This window comes from Brienomyrus brachyistius, chromosome 2, assembly GCF_023856365.1.
Source record: "Brienomyrus brachyistius isolate T26 chromosome 2, BBRACH_0.4, whole genome shotgun sequence".
Classification (NCBI taxonomy): domain Eukaryota; kingdom Metazoa; phylum Chordata; class Actinopteri; order Osteoglossiformes; family Mormyridae; genus Brienomyrus; species Brienomyrus brachyistius.
In genome coordinates this window covers 43,109,457-43,128,843 of record NC_064534.1, presented here as the reverse complement: position 1 = coordinate 43,128,843, position 19,387 = coordinate 43,109,457, and the positions used below count along the sequence as shown (strand labels likewise).

The following is a 19,387-nucleotide window of genomic DNA, read 5'->3' as shown; positions in this document are numbered from 1 at the left end:
AGTGGTTTTTGCATAGAAAACAAAGCGGTCAGTTGAAGAGGAATAATATCAGTACTTTGTTTAAAACTGTGTGTAAAAAGCTGTCTCTTTATCATTAACAATAAGTTGTAAAACGTGAATGGGGAGTGACAGTCTTCAAGTTTGTGAGAAGATCGCGCCCTGGTGGAATAAAGGCACGAACAGCTTACAGCACCTAGAATTACCAGGAAGTATTTAGAGTAAAACGGTTTCTAAAAGCTGGCTTTATGAAAGAGAGAAAAAAAAAAATATATATATAAAATAGTAAAATGGAAGGGGAGTGCTAGATTTAAATTAATCGTGAAGTGGAGCGCCCCCTGTATAAAGTAAAAGTGAGAAAAGCTTACAGCACCTGGTATACCCAGGAGGTCTCCCATCCAAGTACTAACCAGACCCTACCCTGCTTGGCTTCCGAGATCAGATGAGATCGGGCGTGTTCAGGGTGGTATGGCCATAAGCGAGAGACGCTACCAAAAACAGCCCTTTTGCATTACACGCGTCTATACATGCCAGTTAGTCCCATTGGATCCTACTCCTGGTTTTTTTTTTTTTTTATCTGACTCACACTGCAGCACCACCATCCAATCGGCAGCGCCGGACCCACACCAAACATTCACCAAACTACTCAGCCGGCAGCCTACCACAATTATTCCATTCTTTCCGCATCCGCACACTTCCTTCTTTTTAACTCCTTTTCACTACCGCACAGGTTAATCGCCGCACGTCCCCCGCCGGCAAACATTACTCCTTTGCCTACTGCATGCAGGCTTCTCTTAACGACCCTCTGTTATCAACTCCGCTAACAGCCACAAAATCTCCGCCGCACGAAGCCCACTGGTAGCTGCTGAATCACATGCTTCCCCAAAACGTCGCGCTGTCAGAACACTGGGAGCTACACACACCAACAAGTCCATACTGCAGGCTGCAGCCAGAACAATTTTCTACATTCAAACATCGACGGCCTCTTCTCTCTAAAAATTCACCAGACCGCTTCTACCACCAGCAAAGAAGTTTCCATCCCTAATTCCTCTGTGATTCCCACTAACCTAAACATTAAGCTGGCATTGAAGGGTGTGAATTACCCCGGCCAATCTGTTCTTTTAAATACAGCTTTTAGCAAGTTTTGAAAGGAGAAGAGCAGAACTTGCTATGCCAATAATATCGAGTCTTCTGTGGCAAAGTGGTTTTTGCATAGAAAACAAAGCGGTCAGTTGAAGAGGAATAATATCAGTACTTTGTTTAAAACTGTGTGTAAAAAGCTGTCTCTTTATCATTAACAATAAGTTGTAAAACGTGAATGGGGAGTGACAGTCTTCAAGTTTGTGAGAAGATCGCGCCCTGGTGGAATAAAGGCACGAACAGCTTACAGCACCTAGAATTACCAGGAAGTATTTACAGTAAAACGGTGTGTAAAAGCTGCCTTTATGAATGAGAGAAAAAAAAAAATATATATATATAATAGTAAAATGGAAGGGGAGTGATAGATTTAAATTAATCGTGAAGTGGAGCGCCCCCTGTATAAAGTAAAAGTGAGAAAAGCTTACAGCACCTGGTAATCCCAGGTGGTCTCCCATCCAAGTACTAACCAGACCCTACCCTGCTTGGCTTCCGAGATCAGATGAGATTGGGCGTGTTCAGGGTGGTATGGCCATAAGCGAGAGACGCTACCAAAAACAGTCCTTTTGCATTACACGCGTCTATACATGCCAGTTAGTCCCATTGGATCCTACTCCTGGTTTTTTTTTTTTTTTATCTGACTCACACTGCAGCACCACCATCCAATCGGCAGCGCCGGACCCACACCAAACATTCACCAAACTACTCAGCCGGCAGCCTACCACAATTATTCCATTCTTTCCGCATCCGCACACTTCCTTCTTTTTAACTCCTTTTCACTACCGCACAGGTTAATCGCCGCACGTCCCCCGCCGGCAAACATTACTCCTTTGCCTACTGCATGCAGGCTTCTCTTAACGACCCTCTGTTATCAACTCCGCTAACAGCCACAAAATCTCCGCCGCACGAAGCCCACTGGTAGCTGCTGAATCACATGCTTCCCCAAAACGTCGCGCTGTCAGAACACTGGGAGCTACACACACCAACAAGTCCATACTGCAGGCTGCAGCCAGAACAATTTTCTACATTCAAACATCGACGGCCTCTTCTCTCTAAAAATTCACCAGACCGCTTCTACCACCAGCAAAGAAGTTTCCATCCCTAATTCCTCTGTGATTCCCACTAACCTAAACATTAAGCTGGCATTGAAGGGTGTGAATTACCCTGGCCAATCTGTTCTTTTAAATACAGCTTTTAGCAAGTTTTGAAAGGAGAAGAGCAGAGCTTGCTATGCCAATAATATCGAGTCTTCTGTGGCGAAGTGGTTTTTGCATAGAAAACAAAGCGGTCAGTTGAAGAGGAATAATATCAGAACTTTGTTTAAAACTGTGTGTAAAAAGCTGTCTCTTTATCATTAACAATAAGTTGTAAAACGTGAATGGGGAGTGACAGTCTTCAAGTTTGTGAGAAGATCGCGCCCTGGTGGAATAAAGGCACGAACAGCTTACAGCACCTAGAATTACCAGGAAGTATTTACAGTAAAACGGTGTGTAAAAGCTGCCTTTATGAATGAGAGAAAAAAAAAAATATATATATATATAATAGTAAAATGGAAGGGGAGTGATAGATTTAAATTAATCGTGAAGTGGAGCGCCCCCTGTATAAAGTAAAAGTGAGAAAAGCTTACAGCACCTGGTAATCCCAGGTGGTCTCCCATCTAAGTACTAACCAGACCCTACCCTGCTTGGCTTCCGAGATCAGATGAGATCGGGCGTGTTCAGGGTGGTATGGCCATAAGCGAGAGACGCTACCAAAAACAGTCCTTTTGCATTACACGCGTCTATACATGCCAGTTAGTCCCATTGGATCCTACTCCTGGTTTTTTTTTTTTTTTTATCTGACTCACACTGCAGCACCACCATCCAATCGGCAGCGCCGGACCCACACCAAACATTCACCAAACTACTCAGCCGGCAGCCTACCACAATTATTCCATTCTTTCCGCATCCGCACACTTCCTTCTTTTTAACTCCTTTTCACTACAGCACAGGTTAATCGCCGCACGTTCCCCCGCCGGCAAACATTACTCCTTTGCCTACTGCATGCAGGCTTCTCTTAACGACCCTCTGTTATCAACTCCGCTAACAGCCACAAAATCTCCGCCGCACGAAGCCCACTGGTAGCTGCTGAATCACATGCTTCCCCAAAACGTTACGCTGTCAGAACACTGGGAGCTACACACACCAACAAGTCCATAATGCAGGCTGCAGCCAGAACAATTTTCTACATTCAAACATCGACGGCCTCTTCTCTCTAAAAATTCACCAGACCGCTTCTACCACCAGCAAAGAAGTTTCCATCCCTAATTCCTCTGTGATTCCCAGTAACCTAAACATTAAGCTGGCATTGAAGGGTGTGAATTACCCCGGCCAATCTGTTCTTTTAAATACAGCTTTTAGCAAGTTTTGAAAGGAGAAGAGCAGAACTTGCTATGCCAATAATATCGAGTCTTCTGTGGCGAAGTGGTTTTTGCATAGAAAACAAAGCGGTCAGTTGAAGAGGAATAATATCAGTACTTTGTTTAAAACTGTGTGTAAAAAGCTGTCTCTTTATCATTAACAATAAGTTGTAAAACGTGAATGGGGAGTGACAGTCTTCAAGTTTGTGAGAAGATCGCGCCCTGGTGGAATAAAGGCACGAACAGCTTACAGCACCTAGAATTACCAGGAAGTATTTAGAGTAAAACGGTTTCTAAAAGCTGGCTTTATAAAAGAGAGAAAAAATATATATATATAAAATAGTAAAATGGAAGGGGAGTGCTAGATTTAAATTAATCGTGAAGTGGAGCGCCCCCTGTATAAAGTAAAAGTGAGAAAAGCTTGCAGCACCTGGTATTCCCAGGTGGTCTCCCATCCAAGTACTAACCAGACCCTAACCTGCTTAGCTTCCAAGATCAGGCGTGTTCTGGGTGGTATGGCCGTGAGCGAGAAAAAGTACCAAAAACAGCCCTTTTGCATTACACGCCTCTATACATGCCAGTTAGTCCCATTGGATCCTACTCCTGTTTTTTTTTTTTTTTTTATCTGACTCACACTGCAGCCCCTCCATCCAATCGGCAGTGCCGGAACCACACCAAACATTCACCAAACTACTCAGCCGGCAGCCTACCACAATTATTCCATTCTTTCCGCATCCGCACACTTCCTTCTTTTTAACTCCTTTTCACTACAGCACAGGTTAATCGCCGCACGTTCCCCGCCGGCAAACATTACTCCTTTGCCTACTGCATGCAGGCTTCTCTTAACGACCCTCTGTTATCAACTCCGCTAACAGCCACAAAATCTCCGCCGCACGAAGCCCACTGGTAGCTGCTGAATCACATGCTTCCCCAAAACGTTACGCTGTCAGAACACTGGGAGCTACACACACCAACAAGTCCATAATGCAGGCTGCAGCCAGAACAATTTTCTACATTCAAACATCGACGGCCTCTTCTCTCTAAAAATTCACCAGACCGCTTCTACCACCAGCAAAGAAGTTTCCATCCCTAATTCCTCTGTGATTCCCACTAACCTAAACATTAAGCTGGCATTGAAGGGTGTGAATTACCCCGGCCAATCTGTTCTTTTAAATACAGCTTTTAGCAAGTTTTGAAAGGAGAAGAGCAGAACTTGCTATGCCAATAATATCGAGTCTTCTGTGGCGAAGTGGTTTTTGCATAGAAAACAAAGCGGTCAGTTGAAGAGGAATAATATCAGTACTTTGTTTAAAACTGTGTGTAAAAAGCTGTCTCTTTATCATTAACAATAAGTTGTAAAACGTGAATGGGGAGTGACAGTCTTCAAGTTTGTGAGAAGATCGCGCCCTGGTGGAATAAAGGCACGAACAGCTTACAGCACCTAGAATTACCAGGAAGTATTTAGAGTAAAACGGTTTCTAAAAGCTGGCTTTATAAAAGAGAGAAAATATATATATATATAAAATAGTAAAATGGAAGGGGAGTGCTAGATTTAAATTAATCGTGAAGTGGAACGCCCCCTGTATAAAGTAAAAGTGAGAAAAGCTTACAGCACCTGGTATTCCCAGGAGGTCTCCCATCCAAGTACTAACCAGACCCTACCTTGTTTGGCTTCCGAGATCAGATGAGATCAGGCGTGTTCAGGGTGGTATGACCATAAGCGAGAGATGTTACCACAAACAGCCCTTTTGCATTACACGCGTCTATACATGCCAGTTAGTCCCATTGGATTCTACTCCTGGTTTTTTTTTTTTTTATCTGACTCACACTGCAGCACCACCATCCAATCGGCAGCGCCGGACCCACACCAAACATTCACCAAACTACTCAGCCGGCAGCCTACCACAATTATTCCATTCTTTCCGCATCCGCACACTTCCTTCTTTTTAACTCCTTTTCACTACCGCACAGGTTAATCGCCGCACGTCCCCTGCCGGCAAACATTACTCCTTTGCCTACCTCATGCAGGCTTCTCTTAATGACCCTCTGTTATCAACTCCGCTAACAGCCACAAAATCTCTGCCGCACGAAGCCCACTGGTAGCTGTTGAATCACATGCTTCCCCAAAACGTTACGCTGTCAGAACACTGGGAGCTACACACACCAACAAGTCCATACTGCAGGCTGCAGCCAGAACAATTTTCTACATTGAAACATCGACGGCCTCTTCTCTCTAAAAATTCACCAGACCGCTTCTACCATCAGCAAAGAAGTTTCCATCCCTAATTCCTCTGTGATTCCAACTAACCTAAACATTAATCTGGCATTGAAGGGTGTGAATTACCCCGGCCAACCTGCTCTTTTAAATACAGCTTTTAGCAAGTTTTGAAAGGAGAAGAGCAGACCTTGCTATGCCAAAAATATCAAGTCTTCTGTGGCGAAGTGGTTTTTGCATAGAAAACAAAGCGGTGAGTTGAAGAGGAATTATATCAGTACTTTGTTTAAAACTGTGTGTAAAAAGCTGTCTCTTTATCATTAACAATAAGTTGTAAAACGTGAATGGGGAGTGACAGTCTTCAAGTTTGTGAGAAGATCGCGCCCTGGTGGAATAAAGGCACGAACAGCTTACAGCACCTAGAATTGCCAGGCAGTATTTAGAGTAAAACGGTGTGTAAAAGCTGCCTTTATGAATGAGAGAAAAAAGAAATATATAAAATAGTAAAATGGAAGGGGAGTGATAGATTTAAATTAGTCGTGAAGTGGAGTGCCCGCTGTATAAAGTAAAAGTGAGAAAAGCTTACAGCACCTGGTATTCCCAGGTGGTCTCCCTTCCAAGTACTAAACAGACCTTACCCTGCTTAGCTTCCGAGATCGGACGAGATCGGGTGTGTTCAGGGTGGTACGCCCGTAAGTGAGAGACACTACCAAAAACAGCTCTTTTGCATTACATGCGTCTATACATGCCAGTTAGTCCCATTGGATCCTACTCCTGTTTTTTTTTTTATCGAACTCACACTGCAGCCCCACCATCCAATTGGCAGCGCCGGACCCACACCAAACATTCACCAAACTACTCAGCCGGCAGCCTACCACAATTATTCCATTCTTTCCGCATCCGCACACTTCCTTCTCTTTAACTCCTTTTCACTACCGCACAGGTTAATCGCCGCACGTCCCCCGCCAGCAAACATTACTCCTTTGCCTACCGCATGCAGGCTTCTCTTAACGACCCTCTGTTATCAACTCCGCTAACAGCCACAAAATCTCCGCCGCACGAAGCCCACTGGTAGCTGTTGAATCACATGCTTCCCCAAAACGTCGCGCTGTCAGAACACTGGGAGCTACACACGCCAACAAGTCCATACTGCAGGCTGCAGCTAGAACAATTTTCTACATTCAAACATCGACGGCCTCTTCTCTCTAAAAATTCACCAGACCGCTTCTACCACCAGCAAAGAAGTTTCCATCCCTAATTCCTCTGTGATTCCCACCAACCTAAACATTAATCTGGCATTGAAGGATGTGAATTACCCCGGCCAACCTGCTCTTTTAAATACAGCTTTTAGCAAGTTTTGAAAGGAGGAGAAGAGCAGACCTTGCTATGCCAACAATATCAAGTCTTCTGTGGCGAAGTGGTTTTTGCATAGAAAACAAAGCGGTGAGTTGAAGAGGAATTATATCAGTACTTTGTTTAAAACTGTGTGTAAAAAGCTGTCTCTTTATCATTAACAATAAGTTGTAAAACGTGAATGGGGAGTGACAGTCTTCAAGTTTGTGAGAAGATCGCGCCCTGGTGGAATAAAGGCACGAACAGCTTACAGCACCTAGAATTGCCAGGCAGTATTTAGAGTAAAACGGTGTGTAAAAGCTGCCTTTATGAATGAGAGAAAAAAGAAATATATAAAATAGTAAAATGGAAGGGGAGTGATAGATTTAGATTAATCGTGAAGTGGAGCGCCCCCTGTATAAAGTAAAAGTGAGAAAAGCTTACAGCACCTGGTATTCCCAGGTGGTCTCCCTTCCAAGTACTAAACAGACCTTACCCTGCTTAGCTTCCGAGATCGGACGAGATCGGGTGTGTTCAGGGTGGTACGGCCGTAAGCGAGAGACACTACCAAAAACAGCTCTTTTGCATTACATGCGTCTATACATGTCAGTTAGTCCCATTGGATCCTACTCCTGTTTTTTTTTTTATCGAACTCACACTGCAGCCCCACCATCCAATTGGCAGCGCCGGACCCACACCAAACATTCACCAAACTACTCAGCCGGCAGCCTACCACAATTATTCCATTCTTTCCGCATCCGCACACTTCCTTCTCTTTAACTCCTTTTCACTACCGCACAGGTTAATCGCCGCACGTCCCCCGCCGGCAAACATTACTCCTTTGCCTACCGCATGCAGGATTCTCTTAATGCCCTTCTGTTATCAACTCCGCTAACAGCCACAAAATCTCTGCCGCACGAAGCCCACTGGTAGCTGTTGAATCACATGCTTCCCCAAAACGTCGCGCTGTCAGAACACTGGGAGCTACACACACCAACAAGTCCATACTGCAGGCTGCAGCCAGAACAATTTTCTACATTCAAACATCGATGGCCTCTTCTCTCTAAAAATTCACCAGACCGCTTCTACCACCAGCAAAGAAGTTTCCATCCCTAATTCCTCTGTGATTCCCACTAACCTAAACATTAATCTGGCATTGAAGGGTGTGAATTACCCCGGCCAACCTGCTCTTTTAAATACAGCTTTTAGCAAGTTTTGAAAGGAGGAGAAGAGCAGATAATATGCCAATAATATCGAATATTCTGTGGTGAAGTGGTTTTTGCATTGAAAACAAAGCGGTGAGTTGAAGAAGAATTATATCAGTACTTTGTTTAAAACTGTGTGTAAAAAGCTGTCTCTTTATTATTAACAATAAGTTGTAAAACGTGAATGGGGAGTGACAGTTTTCAAGTTTGTGAGAAGATCGCGCCCTGGTGGAATAAAGGCACGAACAGCTTACAGCACCTAGAATTACCAGGCAGTATTTAGAGTAAAACGGTGTGTTAAAGCTGCCTTTATGAATGAGAGAAAAAAAAAAAAAATATATATATATATATATATAAAATAGTAAAATGGAAGGGGAGTGATAGATTTAAATTAATCGTGAAGTGGAGCGCCCCCTGTATAAAGTAGAAGTGAGAAAAGCTTACAGCACCTGGTATTCCCAGGAGGTCTCCCATGGAAGTACTAACCAGACCCTACCCTGCTTGGCTTCTGAGATCAGGCGTGTTCAGGGTGGTATGGCCGTAAGCGAGAGACTCTACCAAATACAGCCCTTTTGCATTACACGCGTCTATACATGCCAGTTAGTCCCTTTGGATCTTACTCCTGTTTTTTTTTTTTTTTTATCTGACACACACTGCAGCCCCACCATCCACTCGGCAGCGCCGGACCCACATCAAACATTCACCAAACTACTCAGCCGGCAGCCTACCACAATTATTCCATTCTTTCCGCATCCACACACTTCCTTCTCTTTAAGTCCTTTTCACTATGGCACAGGTTAATCGCCGCACGTCCCCCGCCGGCAAACATTACTCATTTGCCTACCGCATGCAGGCTTCTCTTAAAGACCCTCTGTTATCAACTCTGCTAACAGCCACAAAATCTCCGCCGCACGAAGCCCACTGGTTGCTGTTGAATCACATGCTTCCCCAAAACGTCACGCTGTCAGAACACTGGGAGCTACACACGCCAACAAGTCCATACTGCAGGCTGCAGCCAGAACAATTTTCTACATTGAAACATCGACGGCCTCTTCTCTCAAAAAATTCACCAGACCGCTTCTACCACCAGCAAAGAAGTTTCCATCCCTAATTCCTCTGTGATTCCCACTAACCTAAACATCAACCTGGCATTGAAGGGTGTGAATTACCCAGGCCAAACTGCTCTTTTAAATACAGCTTTTAGCAAGTTTTGAAAGGAGGAGAAGAGCAGATAATATGCCAATAATATCGAGTCTTCTGTGGCGAAGTGGTTTTTGCATAGAAAACAAAGCGGTGAGTTTAAGAGGAATTATATCAGTACTTTGTTTAAAACTGTGTGTAAAAAGCTGTCTCTTTATCATTAACAATAAGTTGTAAAACGTGAATGGGGAGTGACAGTCTTCAAATTTGTGAGAAGATCGCGCCCTGGTGGAATAAAGGCACGAACAGCTTACAGCACCTAGAATTACCAGGCAGTATTAAGAGAAAAACGGTTTCCAAAAGCTGCCTTTATGAAAGAGAGAAAAATATATATATATATAAAATAGTAAAATGGAAGGGGAGTGATAGATTTAAATTAATCGTGAAGTGGAGCGCCCCCTGTATAAAGTAAAAGTGAGAAAAGCTTACAGCACCTGGTATTCCTGGGTGGTCTCCCATCCAAGTAGTAACCAGACCCTACTCTGCTTAGCTTCCGAGATCAGACGAGATCGGGCGTGTTCAGGGTGGTATGGCCGTAAGCGAGAGATGCTACCAAAAACAGCCCTTTTGCATTACACTCGTCTATACATGCCAGTTAGTCCCATTGGATCCTACTCCTGTTTTTTTTTTTTTTTTATCTGACTCACACTGCAGCCCCACCATCCAATCGGCAGCGCCGGACCCACACCAAACATTCACCAAACTACTCAGCCGGCAGCCTACCACAATTATTCCATTCTTTCCGCATCCGCACACTTCCTTCTTTTTAACTCCTTTTCACTACCGCACAGGTTAATCGCCGCACGTCCCCCGCCGGCAAACATTACTCCTTTGCCTACTGCATGCAGGCTTCTCTTAACGACCCTCTGTTATCAACTCCGCTAACAGCCACAAAATCTCCGCCGCACGAAGCCCACTGGTACCTGCTGAATCACATGCTTCCCCAAAACGTCGCGCTGTCAGAACACTGGGAGCTACACACACCAACAAGTCCATACTGCAGGCTGCAGCCAGAACAATTTTCTACATTCAAACATCGACGGCCTCTTCTCTCTAAAAATTCACCAGACCGCTTCTACCACCAGCAAAGAAGTTTCCATCCCTAATTCCTCTGTGATTCCCACTAACCTAAACATTAAGCTGGCATTGAAGGGTGTGAATTACCCCGCACAATCTGTTCTTTTAAATACAGCTTTTAGCAAGTTTTGAAAGGAGAAGAGCAGAACTTGCTATGCCAATAATATCGAGTCTTCTGTGGCGAAGTGGTTTTTGCATAGAAAACAAAGCGGTCAGTTGAAGAGGAATAATATCAGTACTTTGTTTAAAACTGTGTGTAAAAAGCTGTCTCTTTATCATTAACAATAAGTTGTAAAACGTGAATGGGGAGTGACAGTCTTCAAATTTGTGAGAAGATCGCGCCCTGGTGGAATAAAGGCACGAACAGCTTACAGCACCTAGAATTACCAGGAAGTATTTAGAGTAAAACGGTTTCTAAAAGCTGCCTTTATGAATGAGAGAAAAAAAAAAAATATATATATAAAATAGTAAAATGGAAGGGGAGTGATAGATTTAAATTAATCGTGAAGTGGAGCGCCCCCTGTATAAAGTAAAAGTGAGAAAAGCTTACAGCACCTGGTATTCCCAGGTGGTCTCCCATCCAAGTACTAACCAGACCCTACCCTGCTTAGCTTCCAAGATCAGACGAGATCGGACGTGTTCAGGGTGGTATGGCCGTAAGCAGGAGATGCTACCAAAAACAGCCCTTTTGCATTACACGCGTCTATACATGCCAGATAGTCCCATTGGATCCTACTCCTGGTTTTTTTTTTTTTATCTGACTCACACTGCAGCCCCACCATCCAATCGGCAGCGCCGGACCCACACCAAACATTCACCAAACTACTCAGCCGGCAGCCTACCACAATTATTCCATTCTTTCCGCATCCGCACACTTCCTTCTTTTTAACTCCTTTTCACTACCGCACAGGTTAATTGCCGCACGTCCCCCGCCGGCAAACATTACTCCTTTGCCTACTGCATGTAGGCTTCTCTTAACGACCCTCTGTTATCAACTCCGCTAACAGCCACAAAATCTCCGCCGCACGAAGCCCACTGGTAGCTGCTGAATCACATGCTTCCCCAAAACGTCGCGCTGTCAGAACACTGGGAGCTACACACACCAACAAGTCCATACTGCAGGCTGCAGCCAGAACAAATTTCTACATTCAAACATCGACGGCCTCTTCTCTCTAAAAATTCACCAGACCGCTTCTACCACCAGCAAAGAAGTTTCCATCCCTAATTCCTCTGTGATTCCCACTAACCTAAACATTAAGCTGGCATTGAAGGGTGTGAATTACCCCGGCCAATCTGTTCTTTTAAATACAGCTTTTAGCAAGTTTTGAAAGGAGAAGAGCAGAACTTGCTATGCCAATAATATCGAGTCTTCTGTGGCGAAGTGGTTTTTGCATAGAAAACAAAGCGGTCAGTTGAAGAGGAATAATATCAGTACTTTGTTTAAAACTGTGTGTAAAAAGCTGTCTCTTTATCATTAACAATAAGTTGTAAAACGTGAATGGGGAGTGACAGTCTTCAAATTTGTGAGAATATCGCGCCCTGGTGGAATAAAGGCACGAAGAGCTTACAGCACCTAGAATTACCAGGAAGTATTTATAGTAAAACGGTTTCTAAAAGCTGCCTTTATGAATGAGAGAAAAAAAAATATATATATATATAAAATAGTAAAATGGAAGGGGAGTGATAGATTTAAATTAATCGTGAAGTGGAGCGCCCCCTGTATAAAGTAAAAGTGAGAAAAGCTTACAGCACCTGGTATTCCCAGGTGGTCTCCCATCCAAGTACTAACCAGACCCTACCCTGCTTAGCTTCCAAGATCAGACGAGATCGGACGTGTTCAGGGTGGTATGGCCGTAAGCAGGAGATGCTACCAAAAACAGCCCTTTTGCATTACACGCGTCTATACATGCCAGATAGTCCCATTGGATCCTACTCCTGGTTTTTTTTTTTTTATCTGACTCACACTGCAGCCCCACCATCCAATCGGCAGCGCCGGACCCACACCAAACATTCACCAAACTACTCAGCCGGCAGCCTACCACAATTATTCCATTCTTTCCGCATCCGCACACTTCCTTCTTTTTAACTCCTTTTCACTACCGCACAGGTTAATTGCCGCACGTCCCCCGCCGGCAAACATTACTCCTTTGCCTACTGCATGTAGGCTTCTCTTAACGACCCTCTGTTATCAACTCCGCTAACAGCCACAAAATCTCCGCCGCACGAAGCCCACTGGTAGCTGCTGAATCACATGCTTCCCCAAAACGTCGCGCTGTCAGAACACTGGGAGCTACACACACCAACAAGTCCATACTGCAGGCTGCAGCCAGAACAATTTTCTACATTCAAACATCGACGGCCTCTTCTCTCTAAAAATTCACCAGACCGCTTCTACCACCAGCAAAGAAGTTTCCATCCCTAATTCCTCTGTGATTCCCACTAACCTAAACATTAAGCTGGCATTGAAGGGTGTGAATTACCCCGGCCAATCTGTTCTTTTAAATACAGCTTTTAGCAAGTTTTGAAAGGAGAAGAGCAGAACTTGCTATGCCAATAATATCGAGTCTTCTGTGGCGAAGTGGTTTTTGCAAAGAAAACAAAGCGGTCAGTTGAAGAGGAATAATATCAGTACTTTGTTTAAAACTGTGTGTAAAAAGCTGTCTCTTTATCATTAACAATAAGTTGTAAAACGTGAATGGGGAGTGACAGTCTTCAAATTTGTGAGAATATCGCGCCCTGGTGGAATAAAGGCACGAAGAGCTTACAGCACCTAGAATTACCAGGAAGTATTTAGAGTAAAACGGTTTCTAAAAGCTGCCTTTATGAATGAGAGAAAAAAATATATATATATATATAAAATAGTAAAATGGAAGGGGAGTGATAGATTTAAATTAATCGTGAAGTGGAGCGCCCCCTGTATAAAGTAAAAGTGAGAAAAGCTTACAGCACCTGGTATTCCCAGGTGGTCTCCCATCCAAGTACTAACCAGACCCTAACCTGCTTAGCTTCCAAGATCAGAGGAGATCGGGCGTGTTCAGGGTGGTATGGCCGTAAGCGAGAGATGCTACCAAAACCAGCCCTTTTGCATTACACGCGTCTATACATGCCAGTTAGTCCCATTGGATCCTACTCCTGGTTTTTTTTTTTTATCTGACTCACACTGCAGCCCCACCATCCAATCGGCAGCGCCGGACCCACACCAAACATTCACCAAACCACTCAGCCGGCAGCCTACCACAATTATTCCATTCTTTCCGCATCCGCACACTTCCTTCTTTTTAACTCCTTTTCACTACCGCACAGGTTAATCGCCGCACGTCCCCCGCCGGCAAACATTACTCCTTTGCCTACTGCATGTAGGCTTCTCTTAACGACCCTCTGTTATCAACTCTGCTAACAGCCACAAAATCTCCGCCGCACGAAGCCCACTGGTAGCTGCTGAATCACATGCTTCCCCAAAACGTCGCGCTGTCAGAACACTGGGAGCTACACACACCAACAAGTCCATACTGCAGGCTGCAGCCAGAACAATTTTCTACATTCAAACATCGACGGCCTCTTCTCTCTAAAAATTCACCAGACCGCTTCTACCACCAGCAAAGAAGTTTCCATCCCTAATTCCTCTGTGATTCCCACTAACCTAAACATTAAGCTGGCATTGAAGGGTGTGAATTACCCCGGCCAATCTGTTCTTTTAAATACAGCTTTTAGCAAGTTTTGAAAGGAGAAGAGCAGAACTTGCTATGCCAATAATATCGAGTCTTCTGTGGCGAAGTGGTTTTTGCATAGAAAACAAAGCGGTCAGTTGAAGAGGAATAATATCAGTACTTTGTTTAAAACTGTGTGTAAAAAGCTGTCTCTTTATCATTAACAATAAGTTGTAAAACGTGAATGGGGAGTGACAGTCTTCAAGATTGTGAGAAGATCGCGCCCTGGTGGAATAAAGGCACGAACAGCTTACAGCACCTAGAATTACCAGGAAGTATTTAGAGTAAAACGGTTTCTAAAAGCTGCCTTTATGAATGAGAGAAAAAAAAATATATATATATAAAATAGTAAAATGGAAGGGGAGTGATAGATTTAAATTAATCGTGAAGTGGAGCGCCCCCTGTATAAAGTAAAAGTGAGAAAAGCTTATAGCACCTGGTATTCCCAGGAGGTCTCCCATCCAAGTACTAACCAGACCATACCCTGCTTGGCTTCCGAGATCAGACGAGATCGGGCGTGTTCAGGGTGGTATGGCCGCAAGCGAGAGATGCTACCAAAAACAGCCCTTTTGCATTACACGCGTCTATACATGCCAGTTAGTCCCATTGGATCCTACTCCTGGTTTTTTTTTTTTTTGTCTAACTCACACTGCAGCACCACCATCCAATCGGCAGCGCCGGACCCACACCAAACATTCACCAAACTACTCAGCCGGCAGCCGACCACAATTATTCCATTCTTTCCGCATCCGCACACTTCCTTCTTTTTAACTCCTTTTCACTACCGCACAGGTTAATCGCCGCACGTCCCCCGCCGGCAAACATTACTCCGTTGCCTACTGCATGCAGGCTTCTCTTAACGACCCTCTCTTATCAACTCCGCTAACAGCCACAAAATCTCCGCCGCACGAAGCCCACTGGTAGCTGCTGAATCACATGCTTCCCCAAAACGTCGCGCTGTCAGAACACTGGGAGCTACACACACCAACAAGTCCATACTGCAGGCTGCAGCCAGAACAATTTTCTACATTCAAACATCGACGGCCTCTTCTCTCTAAAAATTCACCAGACCGCTTCTACCACCAGCAAAGAAGTTTCCATCCCTAATTCCTCTGTGATTCCCACTAACCTAAACATTAAGCTGGCATTGAAGGGTGTGAATTACCCCGGCCAATCTGTTCTTTTAAATACAGCTTTTAGCAAGTTTTGAAAGGAGAAGAGCAGAACTTGCTATGCCAATAATATCGAGTCTTCTGTGGCGAAGTGGTTTTTGCATAGAAAACAAAGCGGTCAGTTGAAGAGGAATAATATCAGTACTTTGTTTAAAACTGTGTGTAAAAAGCTGTCTCTTTATCATTAACAATAAGTTGTAAAACGTGAATGGGGAGTGACAGTCTTCAAGTTTGTGAGAAGATCGCGCCCTGGTGGAATAAAGGCACGAACAGCTTACAGCACCTAGAATTACCAGGAAGTATTTAGAGTAAAACGGTTTCTAAAAGCTGCCTTTATGAATGAGAAAAAAATATATATATATATATATAAAATAGTAAAATGGAAGGGGAGTGATAGATTTAAATTAATCGTGAAGTGGAGCGCCCCCTGTATAAAGTAAAAGTGAGAAAAGCTTACAGCACCTGGTATTCCCAGGTGGTCTCCCATCCAAGTACTAACCAGACCCTAACCTGCTTAGTTTCCAAGATCAGAGGAGATCGGGCGTGTTCAGGGTGGTATGGCCGTAAGCGAGAGATGCTACCAAAACCAGCCCTTTTGCATTACACGCGTCTATACATGCCAGTTAGTCCCATTGGATCCTACTCCTGGTTTTTTTTTTTTATCTGACTCACACTGCAGCCCCACCATCCAATCGGCAGCGCCGGACCCACACCAAACATTCACCAAACCACTCAGCCGGCAGCCTACCACAATTATTCCATTCTTTCCGCATCCGCACACTTCCTTCTTTTTAACTCCTTTTCACTACCGCACAGGTTAATCGCCGCACGTCCCCCGCCGGCAAACATTACTCCTTTGCCTACTGCATGTAGGCTTCTCTTAACGACCCTCTGTTATCAACTCTGCTAACAGCCACAAAATCTCCGCCGCACGAAGCCCACTGGTAGCTGCTGAATCACATGCTTCCCCAAAACGTCGCGCTGTCAGAACACTGGGAGCTACACACACCAACAAGTCCATACTGCAGGCTGCAGCCAGAACAATTTTCTACATTCAAACATCGACGGCCTCTTCTCTCTAAAAATTCACCAGACCGCTTCTACCACCAGCAAAGAAGTTTCCATCCCTAATTCCTCTGTGATTCCCACTAACCTAAACATTAAGCTGGCATTGAAGGGTGTGAATTACCCCGGCCAATCTGTTCTTTTAAATACAGCTTTTAGCAAGTTTTGAAAGGAGAAGAGCAGAACTTGCTATGCCAATAATATCGAGTCTTCTGTGGCGAAGTGGTTTTTGCATAGAAAACAAAGCGGTCAGTTGAAGAGGAATAATATCAGTACTTTGTTTAAAACTGTGTGTAAAAAGCTGTCTCTTTATCATTAACAATAAGTTGTAAAACGTGAATGGGGAGTGACAGTCTTCAAGATTGTGAGAAGATCGCGCCCTGGTGGAATAAAGGCACGAACAGCTTACAGCACCTAGAATTACCAGGAAGTATTTAGAGTAAAACGGTTTCTAAAAGCTGCCTTTATGAATGAGAGAAAAAAAAAAATATATATATAAAATAGTAAAATGGAAGGGGAGTGATAGATTTAAATTAATCGTGAAGTGGAGCGCCCCCTGTATAAAAGTAAAAGTGAGAAAAGCTTATAGCACCTGGTATTCCCAGGAGGTCTCCCATCCAAGTACTAACCAGACCATACCCTGCTTGGCTTCCGAGATCAGACGAGATCGGGCGTGTTCAGGGTGGTATGGCCGCAAGCGAGAGATGCTACCAAAAACAGCCCTTTTGCATTACACGCGTCTATACATGCCAGTTAGTCCCATTGGATCCTACTCCTGGTTTTTTTTTTTTTTGTCTAACTCACACTGCAGCACCACCATCCAATCGGCAGCGCCGGACCCACACCAAACATTCACCAAACTACTCAGCCGGCAGCCTACCACAATTATTCCATTCTTTCCGCATCCGCACACTTCCTTCTTTTTAACTCCTTTTCACTACCACACAGGTTAATCGCCGCACGTCCCCCGCCGGCAAACATTACTCCTTTGCCTACTGCATGCAGGCTTCTCTTAACGACCCTCTGTTATCAACTCCGCTAACAGCCACAAAATCTCCGCCGCACGAAGCCCACTGGTAGCTGCTGAATCACATGCTTCCCCAAAACGTCGCGCTGTCAGAACACTGGGAGCTACACACACCAACAAGTCCATACTGCAGGCTGCAGCCAGAACAATTTTCTACATTCAAACATCGACGGCCTCTTCTCTCTAAAAATTCACCAGACCGCTTCTACCACCAGCAAAGAAGTTTCCATCCCTAATTCCTCTGTGATTCCCACTAACCTAAACATTAAGCTGGCATTGAAGGGTGTGAATTACCCCGGCCAATCTGTTCTTTTAAATACAGCTTTTAGCAAGTTTTGAAAGGAGAAGAGCAGAACTTGCTATGCCAATAATATCGAGTCTTCTGTGGCGAAGTGGTTTTTGCATAGAAAACAAAGCGGTCAGTTGAAGAGGAATAATATCAGTACTTTGTTTAAAACTGTGTGTAAAAAGCTGTCTCTTTATCATTAACAATAAGTTGTAAAACGTGAATGGGGAGTGACAGTCTTCAAGTTTGTGAGAAGATCGCGCCCTGGTGGAATAAAGGCACGAACAGCTTACAGCACCTAGAATTACCAGGAAGTATTTAGAGTAAAACGGTTTCTAAAAGCTGCCTTTATGAATGAGAAAAAAAAAAATATATATATATATAAAATAGTAAAATGGAAGGGGAGTGATAGATTTAAATTAATCGTGAAGTGGAGCGCCCCCTGTATAAAGTAAAAGTGAGAAAAGCTTACAGCACCTGGTATTCCCAGGTGGTCTCCCATCCAAGTACTAACCAGACCCTAACCTGCTTAGTTTCCAAGATCAGAGGAGATCGGGCGTGTTCAGGGTGGTATGGCCGTAAGCGAGAGATGCTACCAAAACCAGCCCTTTTGCATTACACGCGTCTATACATGCCAGTTAGTCCCATTGGATCCTACTCCTGGTTTTTTTTTTTTATCTGACTCACACTGCAGCCCCACCATCCAATCGGCAGCGCCGGACCCACACCAAACATTCACCAAACCACTCAGCCGGCAGCCTACCACAATTATTCCATTCTTTCCGCATCCGCACACTTCCTTCTTTTTAACTCCTTTTCACTACCGCACAGGTTAATCGCCGCACGTCCCCCGCCGGCAAACATTACTCCTTTGCCTACTGCATGTAGGCTTCTCTTAACGACCCTCTGTTATCAACTCTGCTAACAGCCACAAAATCTCCGCCGCACGAAGCCCACTGGTAGCTGCTGAATCACATGCTTCCCCAAAACGTCGCGCTGTCAGAACACTGGGAGCTACACACACCAACAAGTCCATACTGCAGGCTGCAGCCAGAACAATTTTCTACATTCAAACATCGACGGCCTCTTCTCTCTAAAAATTCACCAGACCGCTTCTACCACCAGCAAAGAAGTTTCCATCCCTAATTCCTCTGTGATTCCCACTAACCTAAACATTAAGCTGGCATTGAAGGGTGTGAATTACCCCGGCCAATCTGTTCTTTTAAATACAGCTTTTAGCAAGTTTTGAAAGGAGAAGAGCAGAACTTGCTATGCCAATAATATCGAGTCTTCTGTGGCGAAGTGGTTTTTGCATAGAAAACAAAGCGGTCAGTTGAAGAGGAATAATATCAGTACTTTGTTTAAAACTGTGTGTAAAAAGCTGTCTCTTTATCATTAACAATAAGTTGTAAAACGTGAATGGGGAGTGACAGTCTTCAAGATTGTGAGAAGATCGCGCCCTGGTGGAATAAAGGCACGAACAGCTTACAGCACCTAGAATTACCAGGAAGTATTTAGAGTAAAACGGTTTCTAAAAGCTGCCTTTATGAATGAGAGAAAAAAAAAAAT

The 19,387-nt window shown here is 44.2% G+C and overlaps 13 non-coding genes and 3 pseudogenes across 13 annotated transcripts; all 16 read right to left on the bottom strand.

Moving 5' to 3' along the window:
• Positions 1 to 358: 358 nt before the first annotated feature.
• Positions 359 to 477, bottom strand: LOC125734912 (5S ribosomal RNA). Its single transcript, XR_007394214.1, has one exon. It is a non-coding gene; the product is annotated as a 5S ribosomal RNA (ribosomal RNA).
• Positions 478 to 1,555: 1,078 nt separating this feature from the next.
• On the bottom strand, positions 1,556 to 1,674 carry LOC125728932 (5S ribosomal RNA). Its single transcript, XR_007389497.1, has one exon. It is a non-coding gene; the product is annotated as a 5S ribosomal RNA (ribosomal RNA).
• A 1,080-nt stretch (positions 1,675 to 2,754) lies between these two features.
• On the bottom strand, positions 2,755 to 2,873 carry LOC125736050 (5S ribosomal RNA). The gene has a single exon (XR_007395333.1). It is a non-coding gene; the product is annotated as a 5S ribosomal RNA (ribosomal RNA).
• Positions 2,874 to 3,950: 1,077 nt separating this feature from the next.
• LOC125732279 (5S ribosomal RNA) lies at positions 3,951 to 4,059 on the bottom strand (annotated as a pseudogene).
• A 1,076-nt stretch (positions 4,060 to 5,135) lies between these two features.
• LOC125736676 (5S ribosomal RNA) lies at positions 5,136 to 5,254 on the bottom strand. The gene has a single exon (XR_007395950.1). It is a non-coding gene; the product is annotated as a 5S ribosomal RNA (ribosomal RNA).
• A 1,072-nt stretch (positions 5,255 to 6,326) lies between these two features.
• On the bottom strand, positions 6,327 to 6,445 carry LOC125731347 (5S ribosomal RNA; annotated as a pseudogene).
• Positions 6,446 to 7,516: 1,071 nt separating this feature from the next.
• On the bottom strand, positions 7,517 to 7,635 carry LOC125736423 (5S ribosomal RNA). Its single transcript, XR_007395702.1, has one exon. It is a non-coding gene; the product is annotated as a 5S ribosomal RNA (ribosomal RNA).
• A 1,086-nt stretch (positions 7,636 to 8,721) lies between these two features.
• On the bottom strand, positions 8,722 to 8,830 carry LOC125731843 (5S ribosomal RNA; annotated as a pseudogene).
• A 1,076-nt stretch (positions 8,831 to 9,906) lies between these two features.
• On the bottom strand, positions 9,907 to 10,025 carry LOC125736997 (5S ribosomal RNA). Its single transcript, XR_007396264.1, has one exon. It is a non-coding gene; the product is annotated as a 5S ribosomal RNA (ribosomal RNA).
• A 1,079-nt stretch (positions 10,026 to 11,104) lies between these two features.
• LOC125734986 (5S ribosomal RNA) lies at positions 11,105 to 11,223 on the bottom strand. The gene has a single exon (XR_007394287.1). It is a non-coding gene; the product is annotated as a 5S ribosomal RNA (ribosomal RNA).
• Positions 11,224 to 12,301: 1,078 nt separating this feature from the next.
• On the bottom strand, positions 12,302 to 12,420 carry LOC125734985 (5S ribosomal RNA). The gene has a single exon (XR_007394286.1). It is a non-coding gene; the product is annotated as a 5S ribosomal RNA (ribosomal RNA).
• A 1,078-nt stretch (positions 12,421 to 13,498) lies between these two features.
• Positions 13,499 to 13,617, bottom strand: LOC125736381 (5S ribosomal RNA). Its single transcript, XR_007395661.1, has one exon. It is a non-coding gene; the product is annotated as a 5S ribosomal RNA (ribosomal RNA).
• Positions 13,618 to 14,692: 1,075 nt separating this feature from the next.
• Positions 14,693 to 14,811, bottom strand: LOC125737292 (5S ribosomal RNA). Its single transcript, XR_007396558.1, has one exon. It is a non-coding gene; the product is annotated as a 5S ribosomal RNA (ribosomal RNA).
• A 1,079-nt stretch (positions 14,812 to 15,890) lies between these two features.
• On the bottom strand, positions 15,891 to 16,009 carry LOC125730904 (5S ribosomal RNA). The gene has a single exon (XR_007391197.1). It is a non-coding gene; the product is annotated as a 5S ribosomal RNA (ribosomal RNA).
• Positions 16,010 to 17,085: 1,076 nt separating this feature from the next.
• Positions 17,086 to 17,204, bottom strand: LOC125737291 (5S ribosomal RNA). Its single transcript, XR_007396557.1, has one exon. It is a non-coding gene; the product is annotated as a 5S ribosomal RNA (ribosomal RNA).
• Positions 17,205 to 18,283: 1,079 nt separating this feature from the next.
• Positions 18,284 to 18,402, bottom strand: LOC125730903 (5S ribosomal RNA). The gene has a single exon (XR_007391196.1). It is a non-coding gene; the product is annotated as a 5S ribosomal RNA (ribosomal RNA).
• Positions 18,403 to 19,387: the final 985 nt, after the last annotated feature.